Below are 20,609 nucleotides of genomic sequence, written 5' to 3' on the forward strand. Positions count from 1 at the left end.
TTTAAACACATTAGCCATGGTGCAAACACTGAGTTAGAGACATTCTTTATACCTTGCAGTCGCAGCAGATTGCACAAGAGGAAAGAAGGGTACTGTGAGCAGAGAAACATGTCAGTAATCACGGTCTGTGGCGGCATCAAAACAATCAATAACGCCAAGTTCTCCTCCCTCGCCCTGAGTGCTGGCGCCCACTGCTCCCCAGGCTGCATCAGAGGCGTGTTGTTCCTCCTCCTAGGAGTGCAACCAGAACTGCTCTCCCCGCTAGAACTGGCTGTCCCTCCACTCAGACACTCTATGGTCTGAGCTGTGGTTTCAGCTAGCTCTCTAGCACAGTGACATTGCGTTTGAAGCAATCACACAGTCATTTACTGCACCTCAGCTGAGAGGCAGGAAAGAGGAGCTAAACATATGATTTCTTCTGTCCTTTCAGCTAGACGTGCAACAACATGCCTGTCTACACGCTAATCTAGGCTATATAAATACTTTACCTCAGCTATTTTAAAGACAGAGCATAAAAAGAAAGACAAACAATCAAGATTTAAGCTAGCTCTTAACTGTACCCCTATTCCATCCTGGTGGGAGCGAGCAAAAACTCTTGCAGAGACAATGAAAGTCTCTTCCCTCAAAGATTTGAAAAGATCAAGGTTTATTCCTGCTGAGGAGAAATGGCATCCATTTCCTTTGCTGGAGATATCTAGGATTTTCCCCCAGCTTCCTTTTGTTTGTTTCCTTTTTTATTCAGTTTGTCCAATTGAGCCTCTGTAACGCTTGGTCAGGAATTTGGGGAATAATGGACAAATATTTATTTAAAATTCATATATAATTGACAGCAATAGCAATCGTACGATTACAGAAAAAGATTCTCTGGCTTCTGTAAAACTACTGAGGTAGTGCCAAGATTATGCTTCTTAACAGAACAGGTGAGAGGAGGAGGAGGAAAACAATTAGAACCATTACATGGCCAAGACATCTTGAGTCAAGATCAAATATCTGACAGTATTGCCTAGAGACCTCAGCTCAGACAAAGCTCACTGCTAATAATTGTCTGAAGAAGGCACATTTGGAACAAGTTTAAAAAATGGTAGTAGGAAGTAGAGAGACCTTGGAAAAAGAAAAATCAATATAAGCAAATATAATTTATTTTCAGAATTTTATATACCAACAATAGACAGGCATTATTAATTTCTGCAGATAAATAACATAGTTCAAACAAAAAAGAAGTAAAATCTGGGTCAAATGTTGGTCTCCTGATAAAAAATCTTAGCAATTTCACATTAAACATAAGTTGATTATAAAGAACATATTTATTTAGCATCAGTAATTATGTAAAATGAGCCATTCCCTCTAGAGATTATCCATAGCCTTCTAGACAAAACAAGCCCCAGAAGTTTTTAATCCTGACCATGTTACGGGCTGACCATTAAACAAAGGAGCAGGTCAGTGAGGAAATTCATAAGCCAAAAAACTATATAAACCACCACTAGTGAATAAGGATTCAGCCCTCCAAAGTGCTAAGCATGTTGGCCCCAATCCAATGAAGTACTTAACTACATGCTGAATTTTAAGCACATACATAGTCTCATTCCCACTGAGATTATTCCTGGGCTTTAAAGCTCACCATGTGCTTGTACAGTTTTTTGAACTAGGACCAGAGCACTTGGTATCTTCAAGGACTTGAACCCTTGAGTGTTAGAAGCTGGACCTGGAAGAGCTCAAGCATATGAGTTTTTACCTGTCTTAATCAATAACTCTGAATTTCATTCTAAAGATGTGAACCACACAGAAATTGCAAATTCAGATTTTGACACCCCAATACAACTAAGTATAACCAAATATAAATAAATAAATAAATAGATAGATAAATAGGTAACTAGATAAATAGATAAATAAATAAATAAATATTCTCACCTAGGTCTATACAAGGAACCAAAACCCATCAACTCCTCTGTCTGAGAAAACACATGTCCTGCCGAGTTCAGTCTTAAGAATCAATACTGGGAATAAATGCCAACTCTCTAATTTCTCATTGCTATTTATTTTAATACAAAAATGGTGACAAGAGGCAAACTTCTCTTCACACTTTTGATTGTAGTCATTTTGGCTCCAACACCAGAGAACAGGCAGCCTGTGGCTGTCAATGGCTTCTGGCAAATGAGGATCTCTTTACCCAGCAATTGCTTTCACCACAACTCTAGAATTCACCACGAGGACAGGGAGGCCCAAGTGTGACACTGAGTATGCTTTTGGACAAGCAAAATACCAGAAGAGCAAAATGCAAATAAATTAATTTTGCACATCAAACAAATCATGGCTAATATTAAACAGCCTTTTATCTGCATGCAAAAGGGGTAGTTAGTTTGTTTAATATTCTGCTTTTTTTTTTTTTTTTTTTAATTTCAGGGCCCTATTAATTGAAAAAAAAAAGCTGCTCTGAAAAACCAAATATTTTTAAACACAAGTCATTTTATTAGAATTTGAACTTTAAAAAAGCTTTGTAAGATCCTGACACATTAATCAAGTGAGTACTTGCACAGAGAAACTTAGAGGGAATAGAATGAACCACACGCACCTTTATGTCAGAAAAAAAATTTGAAACAAATTGTGGAAGGCTATTTTGCGCAGTGGCTGCTGTGCCTCATTTGGACAACTGTATTACACTGTGGCATAGAAATGAAATAGTGAACATGCATAACCAGTCATAGTGTGATCCTAAAATAATCAGACAGTTGGCTGCCACGATCTAGCAGCTCTAACTAGATGGAACATTGCTGTGGGGATCCATTTGCTGGTCCACAGCATTCACCAAGAAAAAGCATTAATATGCTTCGCAGCATTTTTTTACGTGCTTAAGAATTCCAATGAAGCCACAGTAATGAATGATCCTGCTAACCCTGGGCACTCTTAGAAGAAACACTGAGGATATACAGATCCTTCTCTGGAAGTTTCAGTGGCTCAATGTCTTTTGTGATAAAGCTTCACATTTCTTGTGGTTTTGGATTGGCTCTCTGTTTGTTACCTCTGCATCTCAGTTATTGAAACATAGGCCCAGCCCAGCCTACCACACAAAACTGGAAGGCTGCAGGCCATGGGCCAGTTCTTCTAAAAGAACTGTCTGCTACAGGAAGTCAAAAAACACTTCTTGCTAAAAAGTACAAGAACTGCGCTATTTTCCAGAAAGCTGAGAATATTGAAAAACTCTTTCCCTTTTACATAACACAGTATTCAAAGTTCTGGAGGTTGTACATCCCAGTTATCAACAGCTGTTCAATCATTACTCCCCCTCTAACCTCAATTAATATCCCATTTGATTGTGAGTGACAAAAGTGCTGATTTTGATATCTCATCCTCAGTTCTTGGAAAGTGAAAGAGCCTAAGCGAAGAAGGAGAATCAAGTAATTAGGTATGCCTTGAATGGCTGCAACCACTAATGCTTATTTGCCCCCACACATCCTAGGGTTTTTTCCTGTCTGTCTGCTTCTCATCCTATCCCCTTTCTTCCTTTTGTTTCCTCTCATTCAAGTATTCTCCTTCCCTTCCCATCCCCAGAAACTACTTCAGATTCTTAAGTACCTATTTGATTTCTGTTTCGCTTTTAGCTAGTCTCAAAACTTCATCACCAACAAGATCAAAAGAGCATAAAATAAAATCTCATTTCACATCCAACATTCAGACCACAAACTGGTGTGCAAGTGTATTGGGATTACTAATTTACACTGATCATCTAGAATCTGTTAATCCTTTGGAAAATATTTGCTATCAACCAGCTGTCACAATGATCAGTAAAACACAAAAATGTTTACAATTCATGCCAACCATTCACAGACGGGTCATATAAATAATATTTATGTACACTTCTAAAAAACATTGATGTGACCAAACTGATCCACTCAAACCTAGCCCAGAAACCTACATTTTCTCTGACAGCAAGGACAGATAACTTGGGTCCCAAAAAATTTGCTGTGAACAACTTGATCAGCAACAGAAAAGGAAAACAGAGTTCAGTCTTGGATAGCGTAAGCACTAAAGGGACTTCAACCACTGCATGTTATCTTCTTCCATTACACCACCTACATAGAGAAGTTTTAAAAATTTACCTATATCAAGTTATATCCAAATACTATGTGACTACAGAAAATCTCTATGCGTGTTCAACAGCAATATGGGCATTACAGTTGCTGTAATATTCAGTTCAATTATATATGCATTCACTCATTCTTCCCTCCCATCTTTGTCCTTTCATAGCCCTTCCCCTCCTCTTCCTCTCCCTTTGTTTTTTCATCCCTTCTTTTCTCCCACACACTTTCAAGAAGGCCCAATTCAGCACAGTGTGGCATCGTCAGAGACCAGCGACAGCTGCTGTTCCAGCTACAACAGTGAGTGGATTTAAAACAAATCAAGGGACAGCTTTAAAGTTTGGGAGAGCTGTTTAAGCTGAATATGTAATAACGCTGCTGAGGATTTGTACTTTAGCTACACTCAATAGGGGTGCTTCATTACCTACTTGTGGGAATGTCACTTGTCTGCGGTGAGGTCACAGCCTCCTGGCGGTAAATTCCTTATATGCTGTTTAGCCCGGTCAGCTGAAAACAAACTAGCAGATGCCACCCTGATTTGCATCCAGTTGCTATTGATACTAAAGGGACAATATGTGAAAGACAGGAAGTATCATGTGGGAGCCACGCTTCACCAGTGTAAGGGGAAATGAGCCTTCACCTTCTTTATCTAATCATCCCGAGCAGAATTACAGAAATAGAAAAGCCTCCCACAGCAGGAGCACAGCAATCAAAACCAGTTTGGGGATGGATTTGACTCATACTGGTTTATTGGTTATCCTAGGTATTTCTGTGCCAGTTTGACTGTGGTGGAGGGGAGATTCATCAGAAGTAAAAAGAAGCAACATCTTAAACCTTGATGTTTGCACTTCTAATGGAAATCACCAATACAAAAAATTCAGCAAAACAGTTTCCTGCTCCTTTTGGGTTTGGTTATGTTGCACTCATATTGTGAAAAATTACATTCAACCTGCCCAAGGGAAGACTTCATAAATTAGAAACTCCAGCTAATTCTCAGTAATAAGTCTTTAGGTACATTTTAACTCTCCCATCCACATTTTCTCTTTCTCTGAAAAGACTACACAACACTCACAGAACTCTTTCACTTTTACATCATTGTGATGAGTTTGTGTTTGCAATTTGATCCCATTCCATCACACAGTGTTGTGCAATGGTGTTTTCAAATCAACCTTTAGTGGGCACACCCATGCAGCCCATAAAACACATGGCAACATGGCTGCAGTAAAATACACAAAAAAAAGCTACATACACAGCATAGTTGCACTGCCACTGCTAATCAGAGCTTTTGTTACATTTTTAAACATCACAGATTGAATCCTTTTTGTCTACAGAGGGTAGAGAAGTTAAAAATAATGAGAATTTTCACTGACTGAAGAAAGACACTAACCAGGTGGAAAGTCTGTGTGGACCAGCAAGGAAAGAAAAGCCTTTTGGCTTCTACCAAAGGTTGAGGGAAGATCTTTGAAGCAGCGAAAAAGGGCCCACTGAACAACTTGAAGAGCAGCAGACTTGGCTCCTCTTAAAGTCCAGGCTGAATGTTGAGGGGAAGCACAGAGACACATGAGAATGAGATTACGCTTTCTCTTGCTTATGTTACTGAGCATTATGTGGCAATACCTTTCTTTCTTGGTCTCTTGCTTCACATTTTGCCATCTCACTACTTTTCTCTAAACTGACTCCTCTCAGTCTGTGTTGCCATCATCCCATCCCAACACCAGTCTACTACCTTCTAGCTCATGAAATCAAGGTGAAAAGCTGATGATATCTAACTTGCATTGAAATGAATAAAGATTCCATTGTTACTTCCAAAGAGAAACACCATGGGCACCATAACTTCCATGTGCAAAGAATGGGTAGCATAATGGGAACTAGGGTGTATAGAAGGCAACCAGAAAGGATATTCCTGGAATTCATCTTTGACCTTTTGGTTAAGCAATGAGAGTAGATACAGACAGCAGAATGTAAGAATGTATGCATGTAAACTAGAGGTGAATACTCAATTTCACTCGTAGGGACTACCATAACAAAATCACTACTAAATATATGTTGAAACACAACTACTTAAGGACATTAAAAAAAAAAGCCATGTGCATATCTGTATATAGTTGCATTAAAGGTTGAATAAAGTATATACCCACTGCATGGCCTACATAAATCCCTTAGCAGAAGAAAAATATGAAAGGACCTGCAAGAAGATAATCTGCCCTCAGCAGATCAGGTATGAATGAAAGGAAAAAAAAAATAAAATAAAAAGACACAGCCACAGTCCCCACAATTAAAGGAACCCAGCAAGCCAGCAGTCAAAATCCCCACAGGCTGCATAATATACTACACCAGGAGACCTGCTGGAAGACAGATATGGAGGGAGAGTTGGTCTAACATGTAGTTTATATGAAGTGAATTCCTGTTACTGTCATCCCAAAGGCATAAAAAATATCATGTAAGCAAACCTGATTCCACCCTGATTGACACAAAATTATTCTCTACAGTTAATCCAATACAAAAAGGGCCTTGACATGCAAGCCCCATCCCCACATAGTCACAAAAAGTTCTTTCCATTGAACCCAGAAGGAACTGCATCCTGGCCTAAGGAATGTGATTGTGGCTAGAGTAAAAAGGCACCCTGCTGCTTAAGTAAACAGAGTAACACTGGTTTATACCAGCAGAGAATACGTCAAATACCAAATTATATCAAAATATTCCTCTGAAATAGCTCAACATTCAAATTCCATATATATCAAATCCTTCAAAATATTCATTCTAATAACTATAAGCCAGTCAGACTGGCTTATATGACACTGCTCTTCTCCAGAAAGTTCCCAAAATCTTAGTCCTCATCTACTTCCACCTATTACTTCAACAGGTGGATTTGGTCTTTCTGAGGTAAAATGCTGTGAATGTCCTTAGCACAACTACTACACTGAGGAAAGGAAGTGAGGTATTCACTGAGCCAGTTAAAACTATAAGAATGTAGATGGGCAGCCCCATCCTATCTTAGCTGGAATTAGGCCATGACACTGAGGTTAACCCCCCACTTGTGCAAAATACCATGGGTTTTCACTAACCACAAATGGTCAGGAGCTTGGTGGAACGAGCCCATCCACAGCAATCTCACAGATGTAAGAAGCAGCAGAACAGTCTCTGAAAAGGTGGGATTCTAGGTCAAAGTACCCATGGATACATCTATCAGTCATCACGTAAAACTGAACAAAACTAAGAATGCAAGATTGCTGCAATACAAGCACAGTGCAAACATCTGTTTAAGCACAAAGCCTTCCTAAAACTTCACCTCAGTAGTTCTGGAGCATTAATGGACAGAGCCTCTGTGGAACAAGCATCTCTGAGTAATGAGGAAACTCACAGAACTCTCCGCCTCCTCCGCACTGGGACACTGACCAACACAGTTTATGAAGTAAACAATTCAACAGCAGCCCTTCCGGAACAGCTCAGGGTGATCCACTCAGGAATTAAAGTCACATTTATTCCAGAAAAGGGTTTCCAGATAGGGAGCACCCTGCAGTATTTTATGCCAATTTTCCCACAATGGCAGGTCCTTGGAGTAATATATAAATTCTCCTTATGCTGTGTAACAGTTAGTTGGAATTAATAAACACATATTGTTTCATTAAAAATATTATGTTCCAACACATGCTTTTAATTTGCCATAAAGTATGGTATGTAAGAAATCGCACCATTTGCAATAAATCTGAAAAGATATTAGCATTTTTGTTTCTAATACAAGATATTTTATGCAAGTCATAAAATTTCAGTGGTACATGGAAAGGGTCTTAGCAAAATACACAAAAAAATTTGACTATAAACAAGCCATCATTCTGGTAAGAGGAAATACAAACAACCAGAATAAAAATAGTTGATGCACAAAAGCCATAATGAGGGGGTTGCTCAAAAAATAACTTCTACTTTGAATGGTTTGGATGAAATACAAATTATCCACAGAAAAGTGTGGACTGGCATAAATGTTTGTACAAAATTATAAGTATATTTCTAGAAGTATGCAAGAGACAACCGCCTGCATGCTGCACAAGGTCCCAACAACGCTCTGCGTAAGTGCTAGTGCACAGAGTCCAAACCACTGCATTTTAATTACTATGCAGCCTCAGATATATTGCCTTTGATATGGAAATGTTCCTGTTCTCTCATCTTCACATACGGTCTCATGCACAGAAATCTTTATCTGATTCATAAAAAATAAACTAGAATCCAATCTCAACACCTGACCTCAGTGCTTAGAAGTTTTTTACTAAGCATGGTGTCACTATAAAAAGAATGGGTAATATTGGTGTAAAGTTAGATATTTGGAGCAATGATATGAAGGATTTGCAGTTAGGAATCAAATCAATACTGCATCTCTGAGGTTTCAGAGTTTCCTACTGCCTTATGTCAGTCTACTAGTGACTGGAGACACAATTGACTACACCTTTCTGTCTAGCTCAAAAAGAAAGAAAAAATATTTATATGACATTTTGTCTTGCCACCAGTGGAAGAGATGCAATTCAGCCACTTGATGTATGGAATAGGTTCTGGAATCTAATAAATCACTAACATCAAACTTTTCAGCTTTTTTTTTCTAAATTGGGATGCTCCTTTCTTGAACATATTTTAAAGGTATGTACTACAAAGTTTGCACAAGAAGAAGGAAAACATTTCCCAAGCTTGACTTCAACAAATGGGTAAAATAAATATAAAAATACAAACCCAGTACTTTTCTGTATCTTATATTAATATGCTGCCCATAAGAAGGCTAAAAAAATTTGGCTTTGACAAATTCTACTAGTTGGTCAGAGAAAACATTAAACATTCAGACCTATTTCGGTAATTGTCCTAGCTCTATAGAATTACATTCTTTTTCTAAAGAATATGATCTGTGTAAGCTCTCTATAGATGATAATGACCCATCTGTAAATCATTTTGTTGCAGGTTATCTGTTTCTTATCACTGCTAGTACCTGTCTGTCCTTGATATGATACCCTTAAACACATTAACTTGATGGAATGTTTTGCCTGACTTCAAAAAAACATCCATTGATCCATTCTGCACTATAAATAAATTACCCTGATTAACCTAGTTTAACAATATACCTAATTTTATCTTACTCTTTCCAATTCACAAGATTCAAGAAATATTTGATTGAACTAATTTCCAAGCAATGATTTTCAGACTTGGGACTCTGGTTTTTTTTTTCTTCTTAATTTAAGAAGACAAAACAGTAAACATAAAACTGATATGAGTATTTTAAAATATACAAGAGGAGAAGAGAAATGTCTGTGTACTGATTCTTGTTTCTTTAGGAGAAAATCTATTTTTCAGGTTCCTGTTCTACTAATTGAAAGAGAATTATTTAAAACTTCACTGAATACTTGAATATATGATGGGTATCTGTAACAGTTTCACGAGTTACAAAGAACTCCAGACTTTCTGAAAGACAGTAAACTAAAATTTGCCAGGAAATCTCTTACAATGATGTCACAAATATTTGTTGTTGCCACAGAATACTGTTTTAAAAGAACACCTACTTCTGTGCTGAAAAGGCTTTGGGAACATGCAATTATCCAGTTTTATCACTGTAGAAATAGGCTGCTTTTCAGCAAATACGTCTATCAGATCTCTCTCTTCTGTGCAGAACTACATCTAAATAAAAAGGCACAGACATCACACCAGCCCAGTACATGACCTTACTAATGAGAGGATTTTATAGTGTTTTGTTGTTTTCATAATATGATGTAAAGGCCTGCAATGACACACGTACAGATACACACTGTGGGAGGATCGTGTGTCTAAAAAACTCCAAATGGCTCATACAAAAGAAAAGAAAATTCAGTTTCTGTGGTTTGGTAATAATTCCCCTAAAAGTTCCCATTCTTGCTGTTCTACCTGAGGAAAAACAGAAAGTTGCGTTAATAAAAATTACAAAAAAAGCCACTGAAAGAGATGGACAGAAAGCAGCTTGCTACAGTACAAATCTGAAACATGCACCTCTGTGTGTTTTGCTGCTACTTGACGAGTGAGCTCTGTGTGAACTACCGAACACATCACACAGCAGCACTTCTCTCCCGGGTTCTGACACCATGCAGAAATGCCTCAAAGCTCTGCCTCTGTGATTTACTGTACCAACTAAAATGTTTTAAAAATATGATGCTGTATCACTGCAGTTGACATAGTTCACATATACACAAACACTCCTATTTACGTAACTTTTGAAAACTTTAGGTATTACACACAAGGTCTGCCAAACTGGTCTGCTGATCTCTAAAGTGACGCTGTGGAAAGAAGGAAATATACAGTATCCCATTGTATGGGGTGGAAAGCAAAGTGGAACCTGGCTTCTCTTTCTGAAGCAATTTTTTGTTCTGGGAAGTAAGTAAATAAATAAATAAATAGACTGAAGCCTTTGGAGAGTGATCACTTAGAAGGGGGAAATCTACCCAACTGTAAAAGATTGATGGATATGCTTCATGAAGTGGTGTCTCCCAAGGTGATGACAGTGTTTAGCAGATAAAAGAGGACTAAAGAAACTTTCTAAAGCCAACTGAGGAAATTTGTTATTGCCATCCTCATGCAAAGCTCTGGCCTTTATTGCCACAAGATAATTCAAGGCCTCCAAGAACTGCAGGGCTATGTGAATACTTTGGACTAAAAATACGATCAAAGATGCAAAAAACATGTCCAAAGAGGGGTTTTTTTCCCCTGTTGAGCAAAAGAAGTTCGGCAGGAGATGACCACAGAACACGAACAGTTGTTGGCGACATATTAAAAACCACTGGCGAGGGAACAAGCACCGGCAGTTCCCACTTGTGAACAAAATCAAGCTGACAAGTGAAGGTGACTAACTTTGGACATCAGCTATTATTTTCTACAACTATTTTCTACTGGCAAGGCACTTGTGGCCTTACCAGTAAAACTGATGGGCTCCACTTTGTTTCTCATGTCGCTTTCCCCGGTGTGTAAACGCAAGAAAAGGAAAAAACGCAGCAGTTACATAAGTTGAGCAGAGAGTCGGGAACGTGCAGGGAGAGACAGCCATCTGTCTCGCTCCCTTTATGCTGTGTTATACACATGGCACTGGCTTGCACCCTGCAATCGAGCAGAGAAGGAAACAGAGGGAGCGCCGAGGCAGCCCAGTTCAGCCTCCCAGCAGAACCGAGACGGAGCTCTGAGCTGCAAGGGAGGAGGGAGAAAATAATGCGTTTAGCAGAGGATGCGAGACTGCCGACCAAAGGGCCTCTTACGCGCTCATCGCTGAATGAATTAAAGTTCCCGGGGAGGAGGCCGGGGGAAGCGGGGCGAGCGACACGAGAAGTGTGACAGGAGGGAAGGGGCCGGGAGCCGCCAGCCGAGGACAAGGCGGGCACATGCCGGCGTCCCTGAGGGGGCGCGGGGACCGGGGGCTCCGGGCCCGGCCCGGGGGTCGCTGCGGGGTCCCCGGCCGGGCCGGGGCTGCCCGGCCGGGCCCGGCCCCGCGCCCCCTCCCCCGGCTGCGGGCGGGCGGCGCGGCCCGGTAAGCGGCCTGGAGAGCGGCGCTGGGAGCGATGCCCAGGGCTCACCTTCCCCTCCCCCCGGAGAAGAGCGCTTCAAAATGGTTTTGCAGGCGAGGCTGGCCAGGCTGCGCTCGGTGCAGGGCTTCCAAGTGCAGTGCCTGGGTTGGTTTCCGTATATTCTTTGGCTTTTAATAGCTAGCTGAGGGAAAAAAAGAAAGCATTATTGTTTTCTTTCTTTCCTTCTCTCATTGCCTATTCTAAATTTGACTCCAAAGTTTAAGCGGTTGAATTGGCTAATTCTGAATACAGTCTATTGAGAGACCAGACACAGCAGTATATCCCTGTATAGCAATAGATACAATGTGCTGAATTGGCAGTCTAATTATAAATGTGGCATTTGGACCTCCTTTCAGACCCAGTGCCACCTTACCTTATGAGGGAACTTCAACTACAGCAACTGTTCAAAACAAAATGCCATTACAGGATCAGCTTCACCCAACACTGGAACCAGCCAGGGGATTGTTTTACAAACAGCCTTTCTCACTTAACACAAGAATGTATTATAAGGAAAAGTTATGGATAGTGCAGAGTCTGAAGAAAATGCGTATGTAGTTTCTGCCAGGTGTCGAGCTACTTCAAACTGCAGCATACTCCAAATGACCTCATTATTTTCTTTTAAATATACTCACTATAAATAATTATTCCTTAGTTTTACTAGAATGAGCTGCTAGGTACGCTTGCTGTTTATATTCCAAGCGTAGTGTGCATGTAACGTCATGAGCACAAAAACCCAAGAAATATCCTGGCTCAAAACTAAAACCTGCAATAAGATCTTGCCAAAGAATCATGGGGTGCTGAAAAAAAAGTTTTTTAAAGTGTCTTTTCCAGGGAAATATTTGTATATAATGGCAGGCTACATTCACATATCTCACATTCATTCTTATTATTTACTTTATGGTATTATAATGGCTTAATTAAATGAGTGGGCACAAGCACGTCAATAAAACAAGTCAAGTCAAGTTGAAGTCTCAAAACAGGTTTCAAGGTTGCTCCATTACACGAATACAGAAAGGGAAATTCGTTAATTTTTTTTGACTTCAAACTCTATTTGAGGACTGGATAGAACCGTTCTCCTGTCCTCATGATCAGCATTGAAGATGGAAATGGCAAAAAATGTTAAAGTGAGGTAAAAGAAAGCAGTAGGAACGAAGTGCCGCTCGCGTGCCTAAGGCTATTTAAATTTGCTTAATAAACATATACCTTATCTGCAAACAGCAGGCGAAGATATATTACTTTATCACAGAAAGTTTCACCTCTCTGTTTTTGGGAAACACCCCTAGGACAGCACTAATCTGCCGTCCTCAGGCTCCCACCGGACTGCCTTTCCCTGCGGCCCCCCCCTTCCCCCCACCCCGGCCACTCAGACACAACGCTAATTGTCCTTTCACGGTGCCACTTTCACTCCTTCCCGTCCTTTCACAAACAACAAAACCGCAGCAAACCCCACGGTGAGACGGCCCGCAGGAAGCGGAGACAGCGCTCGGCTGGACAGGAGTGGTGCCTGCGAGTGACCTCCGGGCCCTGGCCGCACGGCTCGGGCCGCGGCCGGTGCCGCCGGCCCGGGGACACGCTCTGGAGGCTCGCCACGCGTGGAACTACCTGCTCGCATAGCGCCTGTCTGCTCTCCCTCTCCCCTGTCTACACCCAGCCGCGACCCCGCCGCCGGTACACGCGTGCATGCATTACACGAGCGGGCAGCGCCGGTGCCCGCTCCTCCCCGGAGCAGGGCAAGCCGCAGAGGCACACTCATTAGCTCCCACTGATGATTCCTTTCAGGATCGTGAATGGAACAATTGTCAAAAACTGCGGGAAAAAAAAACAAGCCCCGAGACTATTATATACAGACACAGCTTGTGTGCGCACATGTGACAGTTGCAGGCAACCCCGATCTGGCCATAAACTCTTCAGCGTTACCCGAGATAAAACATCAAATTGCTTGTACGGTAAAAGAGGCTTCTTATTCCCAATCCAAAAAAATAAACAGCTTCGAAGGTAGTGAAACCCAGGAAAAGAACAAGCTCTCCACAAGACACACCTTGCCTCACTCGTATCCTGCAGCACCGCCTGTAAACAGCTGCGCTAGCTTGTTGCGACAGCCACTGTTTTATTTTAAAAGAAGAATAACAGTAATAATAGTAAGTGAAATACTTCCTGGAAAACTTACTTTGCATTTAGTTTAGGCACTATTCTTTTTTTCAGCTCGCAAAGGAAGCCGTTTTGTCCAGGTTAGGTATTGTCTACTTATGGATCAGCCTCTGGCTAAGGGTTTATTTTAATTTATGGCTTATGCATTCTTTTAAGGTCGATTTGCATGACCTCCGGCAAAGAGCTAAGGCAGCAAGAAATCCCAAGTCGACTGTTGCCACAAAGCGGCACGCATCTCCCCTTCCCCGGGTGTAAACAGAGCTCTCTGATGATGGACTGCCTTCTTCTCCCCTCCTTGTGTATTACGAATTAGGGCGCGATATCGATTTTAAAGTTTTCGGTATAACTTTATCCGAAGGCTCTGCTGGGAGAGATAAGGCGGCGGCGGAGCAGCGCGGCGGCTCCCAGGGACAGCGCCGCGCCGTGGCCGAGAGCCGCACGGCCGCCGCCGCTCCCGCAGCTTTGTGTGCTCCCCGCAGCCGTCCCCGGCCAACTTCAAAGCACTCACCCACCTCAAACTTAGCTCAGAACCCACAGGCACGACTAAACTCCCTTCGCCTTTCTCCATCCCGCGTCTCTCGGGGTTATCCGCCAGGAGAAACCCACGCGAGCACTTCGGAGCAATGACAGCAGCGCTCCGCTCCCAAAGATTTATTTCGGATTTTATTTTTCCTCTCTTTCTCTCTTTCTCCCTCTCGTGTTAGTTCCTTACGTACAATATCTTCCCGCACCATGTGTTCGCCTGCCGTGGGTGATCTTAAAATACAACGCTGATCTGTCACTACATTTTAAAATAAACTCTACTCGGGAAGGATGAGAAAGTGTTGTGATTCAAAGGTACTGGGGTCCCTTAACGTCTCGGAAACCTCGGGATTCAAACAGCCCCGGAAACTCGCACGGGGACGAGACTATAACTACTTTTCCCTAAAGAGAAGGTGTGGGGGGGGGGGGGAAGGAATAAAAAAGAAACACAACACCCTCGTGATATAAAAGTAAATAATCGTGCACGGGGAGGCGGGGGAAGGGGTGAATTCAGCAATGTTAAAAGCTAAACAACAGATCTGTCTCCGGACGCTGCTACTTCACTCAATTGCAACTAATAACCCATTAAAGACAGCGCAGGGGGAACCGAATTCGCTCCTGCAAAGCGACATAAATCCAGCGAAAACCCATTAAACCACCGCCACCGCCACCAAGCCACGCAGTACTACACACCACAGCAAACAACAGGTATACAACACAATAGGGCTGGTTTTCCTGGTTACCTCCTCGGGATCCAGTGTGGCACAAAGCACTGGGAGAGCCTCCTTTTTTTTTTTTTTGCAACGCGCTTCGGTAATTTTCATTAAAAAAAAAAAAAAAAAAAAAAAGAAAAAAGAAAAAAGGAAAAAAAAAAGAGGGAAGGAGGTGAAGGGGGGGAGGGAGGGGAGAGGAATAAATGGGTAGTAGTTCGGTAAAATGAAATAAAATAAATGAACTAGAGTCTGCTGGTGTTTCTCCAGGCCATGGATGTGCAGGATCCCGATCGTTAGAAGTTTGCGGATGGGTTGCCTGGAGATTTGGTTACAATCAGGTTCATTTTTTTTTTTTTTTTTCCTCCTGAAACAAGTGAAGGCGATGGTTACTGCTGTCAATCTTGGCAATCAATGTGAGCGGCCATGTCGTAAGTATTCAAAGCATTTCCCGTCGTGCAACATCAGAAAGTGAGTGGCCAGGGCATTGATCTGAGGAAGGCAAAAGGAGGCAGGGCTCCCCCGCCCAGACAGCACAGGCAAGATGAGACAACACAGGGAGAGAGAGGAGGGAGAGGGGAAGGGAGGGAGAGACAGAGAGAGAGAGAGAGAGAGAGGCTGGGAGCGAGCGGGGAGAGCAACAACTGCGGAGAAAGTGAGCACAAAACAGAAAGTGAAATCGGCGCGGGCTGCCAGCAGCATCCCCGCACAGCTATCACCACTCACAGGGCCATTAGACACATGAAACCCTACACCGCTCTGCTCCCGCTAATAACCACTGATTGCCCGGAGTGGTGAGGAAAGGTACTAGAAAGTTACCGGGGAGGGGGTGCGAGGGCGGGGCGGGGGCCGGAAAAGGAGGAGGGGGAGCGGGGGGGTCCCGGGGGAGCCGGTTCGCGGGGCGGGGGGGCCGTGTCACACGGGGCCGGCCCGCCCTCCGCCCGCTGCGCTGCCTGGGGACACACACGCCGGGAGAGTCCCGCCGGCTCACGGGATACCCCAGAAAAATAAAATTACAAGGGGGGAAAAAAAGCTGGAGAAAGACGATGTGCAGGAGGAGGGAAGAGCTGGCGGTGTGGGGAGGGAGCGGGGACGACGAGAGGGAAGCACTCTGCAAGCGCTTAGTGACAGCTGATAAATGGGTCTCTGAAGAGCCCGATCCCACAGCACGGCCGGGAGGCGAAAAACAAAAATTAAAAAATTAAAAATAAAATTAAAAAAAGGAGGGGAGAGATAAAATGGAAAGTATAAATTATACCAGAGATGAGAATCCAGCTACAGGAACCCGGGGGAGAGGAAGGGGAGAGAAGGCACTCAGAGTCCACAAACTATTTAGTGACTGATTCAGCGGAAAGGTGAAAAGTGAGTGCGGTGAAAAGGGAAAGACAGGTATGGCCAGAGAGGAAAAACTGATTTAGGACGGACTCGAGATGAAGCTGGGATTCTCGTGGCGACGACGAGAAATTTTAGCAGCGGCAATATATAAATATCCCTCTCTCTGCCTACCAAAAGGCAACAGATAAGGACTGGAATATCAGCTTGAATACCAATTTAGGAACTCACGCTCTCTTGGAAGTGCTAATTGGGGATGGGGAGTGGGGGGAAGGGGAGAGATCTGGGAGAAAGAAGGGAAAACTATAAGGAGCTGAGGAGAAAGCCAGTGGCAGAGTACTGCAAACCCAAGAAAGTCTCCCTACTGTATTTTTGCATTCCAAAGGTAAACATAAAAGAGTCTTTCAAACTGTCAGGGGCCCGCAGATCAGGTGGGCAAACAGCGCTGCAGAGAGAACGTCTCCCTCTTTTGATATTATTCACACCTAGGCTAAACTGTTGTTAAGATGGGAGTGCGGAAAGCAACCTCAAGCCCACAAAATGAGAGAGAGAGAGAGAAGTTGTTGATTCATCTCTGTATTTTTGGCACTTTCTCCCCATTTTCCAGAAGGCGCCTGGAACAGTTAGTAACAGACAAACTTTTTAATTTTAAAATAGATTCATAACTTATAGAGGCCAAAAAGACGAGGAGAGAGTCTGATTTTGCTTTCCTTCTCTGTGAAGTAGAAATTTGCAGACTAGGTTAGACCCCGAAGCACACTCAGCCCCACTGCAAATGAACCTGGCTTCAGCAAGACGTGATGAAAATTGAGCATTAACGCGATGGCACAGGACAGATATGACCTGGCTCTGTTTCATTTTGTTAACAAGCTGTAAAACTCGACACACTATTCGAGTCATGCACGTTGCATCCATCCTCTGCCTTTGCTATCCGAGGTGCTATCACCCCTCTCGAGCCGAGTTCAGGGCAAAGGAGTTGTAAGTCAGAACCTCTTGGAATAGTGGACCTGTTTTATACAATATTTTTGTCAATTCCACTACAATAGAAGGAATGATCAAGTCCTATTCAGCAAGGAGCAAGCACCTTGAAATATAACTTTATAATTACCTAGTAAAACTTTATCATCAAATTAGCTGGATGAGGGTATAGTAGCTAATTTCCATGCATTCTTTCAATTTTAGTAAAAGATACTAAAAAAGTGAAATTCAGAGATGAGGGGAAATTGTATGATTGTAAATACTGAGTTTGTATTCACCTGCATCCGGCCAATTCAAAGTATTCACCTTGCTGCAGTTACCCGGTGTATGGAATTAAATAGCTGCCTTTTGAGATACTGCTCTGTCTTTTTTAATCTTTAATTATAAGAATTCCCGTGATTGACCACTAACGCTTTCCTTGTAACACATTTGAACCTGCTGCAAATAAAGGAAATACCTTGACTTTTTGCACAACTAGTGTAGCTTTGGCGGGCAAGAAGATTTAAAAAGAAAAAACAATTAAAATGAGCTATGTAAGAAAAGAGATGTAAATCAGAATACAAGGACGAATAGTCTGCCTCAGTCTGCAGCTCTAGTGATTTGTTGCTGGAAGTTTTTTCTTCCAAGAAACAGAAAAGAAAAAAAAACCCAAGCACTCCTCAAACGTAGCGCCTTATTAAATACGAAGTGGGAATGGGACAAGAGATAATTAAGGCATCAGATAAATCTAACCGCCCACCTAGCTCCGAATCGGGGGAGCATCCCGCTGCACTCCCCAAATTCCAGTGCAGAGAATGACACTGGGTTGGGGCAGGACGCAGCAAGGATGCGGCCACGCTCCCATGCGGAGTGCAAGGAATGCTCTCCAGCTTGTTGCTTCCCCTGTGTGATCAATTAAGTTTCAGATGTAACTCACAGTGCCGGAGAGCGGCAACTTCTCCGCGGCAGGAGAAGTGGATTCCTTGGGCATTGTATGCAAATGTGTGCGTGTGTGTGTGCGCGTGTGTGTGTGCGTGTGTGTGTGTCCGCGCTGCACGGGGATAATTGTGATTCTCTCTTTGTTTGCATAAGTGAACACCCGCCGTGCGGATCCGTATACACGTGCCGAGAAACAAGAAAACGCTTTCCCTTGGAGTGTTACCCCACGTTTAGAAACCGCGTTTGGAATTACTGTCCTTGCTTTGGCTTCATGAAGGCTAAAGGCACGCAGATGTTGAACAGGGATGCTGACCTGCTGGGGGTCCCTGTGCAGGGAAGGGACCGCAGGCGCTCACATCACGTCGAGGCACTTACCTGTGCACAGCTGTCATGGCATTTTGCGCCCTGTGTGCCACTAAATGCGTTAAAGTAAAGCAATATTCAACAAGAGAGGCAAGCTGTCTGTGTGCTAAGTTGTACGTACCGCATCGTTAACCTGAGCAGCAAACCTGCAACTCCTGGAGAGTTGGCGGAACAGTCTCAGAAGTTTTGGATTCAAAGGGCAAGGAATTTCACTTTAAAAGTCATTCACCCACTTCTAAACTGCCCTCTCACCCCAGTTAATGCCGGACAATTAAGAGGCACGTTTATAAATTCCCTCTGCGGACACTGTCCGACAATGAAGGCTTGTTACAGGCTTGCTGAAGATGTTCAGAGAAACTTTTGCGAAATAATCAACAGCATCTGAGAGAAAGCTAAAGGGAAAGAAGTTAAAGCCTGATAATCCGATTGGGAAAAAGTTTTGTTAGACTAGCTAGAAGTAAATTACTGCACGTTTCTTCAAAAGCAAACCCATCAGCTGATACGAATTCCCCTAGAACAAGAACCTCTAGCGAACACCTCCAAATTCAGGGGACGTTTGCATTTTGTAACACCCAAAGCTCAAGATCTGCCTGAAAACAAAAACTCTGAATTCCTTACAGAGTCATCTGCCAACAAAATGTATTGTCTTGGCAGAAAGAGGATCAAGGAAATTTTAATTTCATTTTAAACTGTGCATCATCTTGATAGCGAAGGAAAAAGCCGCAGCAACAATATCCCCGCTCCACGCCCCCGCCGTTCAAAAAAAAAAAAAAAAGGGGGGGGGGGGGAAGAGAGAACTGGAAAAACCACATAAACTTTTATAAAGAAAATAAAAGCAACTTCGACATGAAAACCCCTTCCTGTCTCGGAAAGTTCATTTTAAAGGTCCCCTCTGTAAATCTAAAGTGCAAACACCAGGCTAAGGTAGTGAGTGGCTGGAATTTGCATGCTGATAAGAGAAGGCTGTTGTACTTACAGTGACAGAGGGCAGGCTGCGGAAGAAAAGCTGTTTGTGTTAGCCTGAGAGTCACCCAGGGCTGCAATGAGAGGAGAAGAGAGGAGTGGGAGTGCCAAGCTGGATACACCTTCACCGCATCTCATCACATCTGCCAGCCTCTCTCTCCCTCTCTCTTTCATTTCCACATTCCCTTTGTTCCTGAAAAAAAAATCTACACGTCACATCAGTCCCCAGATGCAGACTACACCAAAGAAAAAAAATGAATAATTCAATCAAACTGTGCATAGTCTCTAAGGCAATAAATCTATTGCACTTAAAGAAACGAAGGGTAATTACCGCTATAGAATTAGAATAAGGCCAGAGCGCGCAGGGATCCCAGGGTCTGTAAACTCCACGGTCAAATAAAGTTTCATTTATTTAATCCTTTGACAACCCCAATGTAAACTAAAGGGGAAGATCAGAACTTATTCCGGTTGGGTTTGAGAATGCTTGAAGTGAATGTTATAAAAGGAGAGCGCCCGTGGTCTGTGACAAACACAATGCAAGGGAGTAGAAGTGCTTCACTGCATCACCTCCAGGGTCCTTTCCCCCCTCCCTAATGAAGAGTAGACCACACTCCCACTTCCACCGGCTCCTGCTGCTCGCTGCAAGTGCAGCGGGGATCGCTGGCAGCCAGCAGCCGCCTTACCTGCTCCCGAGCGCCAGCAAAGCCTGACAAAAACTCAGGGGAACCGGCAATTTTGTTCTACGCTCTGGCGGAGAGAAGCCTCGGGGGATTTACACCGGCAAGGATTGCCTCGGAACGGTGCCCCTGACTCGCGGGTGTGTGCCGGGCTGAGGCGGGGGACTGCCCGCCGGGGGCGGGGGGAGCCCAGCGGGAGCGGAGCCCGGCGGGGCGGGCGCGGCGGCGCTGCCGGAGCGCGGTGACGGACCGGCCGGGGCGGGAGGCGCGAGCCGCGCTGCTCCCGCTCCTGCCTCGCAGGCTGCTCCCTCGGCTCGGAGGTAAGATGATTCTACATTGTGTTTATTCCCCCACGGGTAGCCCGGGTACCGG

At 43.3% G+C, this 20,609-nt stretch overlaps 1 protein-coding gene and 1 long non-coding RNA gene across 5 annotated transcripts in view; one reads left to right on the top strand and one right to left on the bottom strand.

The window, feature by feature from the left end:
• The window catches only part of SOX6 (SRY-box transcription factor 6), a 372,529-nt gene extending 352,824 nt beyond the window's left edge, over window positions 1–19,705 (bottom strand). Inside the window, exon 1 of one of the 4 annotated variants that reach the window (XM_088057366.1) lies at window positions 19,574–19,705. The gene's annotated coding sequence lies outside the window, so the exon portion shown is untranslated. Of the gene's footprint in view, window positions 1–13,664; window positions 13,693–13,793; window positions 14,074–15,039; window positions 15,120–19,573 lie in introns of those variants that run through there. The other 3 variants (XM_088057365.1, XM_088057364.1, XM_088057367.1) reach the window with 3 other exon arrangements.
• On the top strand, window positions 14,805–19,361 carry LOC106628149 (uncharacterized). The gene is made up of 3 exons (XR_001331434.2): window positions 14,805–15,004; window positions 15,384–15,437; window positions 18,388–19,361. It is a non-coding gene; the product is annotated as an uncharacterized LOC106628149 (long non-coding RNA).
• Window positions 19,706–20,609: the final 904 nt, after the last annotated feature.

This window comes from Pseudopodoces humilis, chromosome 7 (assembly GCF_049639895.1).
Source record: "Pseudopodoces humilis isolate 2021_Gansu_Grassland_sample_001 chromosome 7, ASM4963989v1, whole genome shotgun sequence".
In the NCBI taxonomy this organism is placed as follows: domain Eukaryota; kingdom Metazoa; phylum Chordata; class Aves; order Passeriformes; family Paridae; genus Pseudopodoces; species Pseudopodoces humilis.